The sequence below is a fragment of the Bison bison genome, unplaced genomic scaffold (genome assembly GCF_000754665.1).
Source record: "Bison bison bison isolate TAMUID 2011002044 unplaced genomic scaffold, Bison_UMD1.0 scf7180017864270, whole genome shotgun sequence".
NCBI classification, from domain to species: domain Eukaryota; kingdom Metazoa; phylum Chordata; class Mammalia; order Artiodactyla; family Bovidae; genus Bison; species Bison bison.
The window spans coordinates 295,825-297,016 of NW_011494842.1; positions in this window are offsets into that span (position 1 = coordinate 295,825).

The window sequence follows — 1,192 nt, forward strand, 5'->3', positions numbered from 1 at the left end:
AAGAAGGCTGAGTGCCGAAGAATTGATGCTTTTGAACTGTGGTGTTGGAGAAGACTCTTGAGAGTCCCTTGGACTGCAAGGAGATCCAACCAGTCCATTCTGAAGGAGATCAGCCCTGGGATTTCTTTGGAAGGAATGATGCTAAAGCTGAAACTCCAGGACTTTGTCCACCTCATGTGAAGAATTGACTCATTGGAAAAGACTCTGATGCTGGGAGGGTTTGGGGGCAGGAGGAGAAGGGGACGACAGAGGATGAGATGGCTAGATGGCATCACTGACTCAATGGACGTGAGTCTGAGTGAACTCTGGGAGTTGGTGATGAACAGGGAGGCCTGGTGTGCTGCGATTCATGGGGTCACAAAGAGTCGGACATGACCGAGCGACTGAACTGAACTGAACTGAGAGATAAGTTCACAGTCTCCCGAGAAAACTGGCCTCAATATTTAAGTGGTTCACATTGTTGGAAAATTTTCCCTTATGTGTGTTAAATATTTCCACATGACTTTTAAAAATGTTTACTCTTAGATGCAATCGATTTTTACTCTTAGATGCAAGCCACTGAGACCATTCAGAGTAAATCTCCACGTGCTTTCCACATGATAGCCCAAACACTTGCAGATTTGTTTGTTTGTTTGCTTGTTTGTTTGTTTCTCCTAAGTCTTTTCTCATCTCATCATCCAGAGTCTCTTTGGTAGCTCTCAGTCAGGTGGATGAAAAGGAGCTACCAGCAACCAACTGCATCAAGACCCTCAGACAATAAGCACAACACATGTGAAGATGGAATATATGTGTTGGTCATGGAAAGAGAGTTCATTTTCAAGTAATACAATATTTTCTTAATGCTTTATTAATATCATATCAAACAGAAAAACTTAACAGAAAAAAACACTATTAAGTACATTCAATATATATATACACTGGACACCACAAAAATGTACAGATTTAAAGAAAGATAAATGTTGTTGTTGTTCATTTGGTTGTATGGAAATCCACTTACAAAGTCCATTAAAAAATAAAATAAACTCTGGGAAATGATATCAAGCAAGTGGATGGGAGACAGGGTATATTTCCAAGAGAGTAGAAATGTTTTTCTGACTTGAGAACCCTGGAGAAAGTGCTAAGCCAAGATGTATGGCACCTCTGAGTTTTCCTTCCTGGCTGCCTGGCTGCAGAGAAGATGCATCTCGCCTGC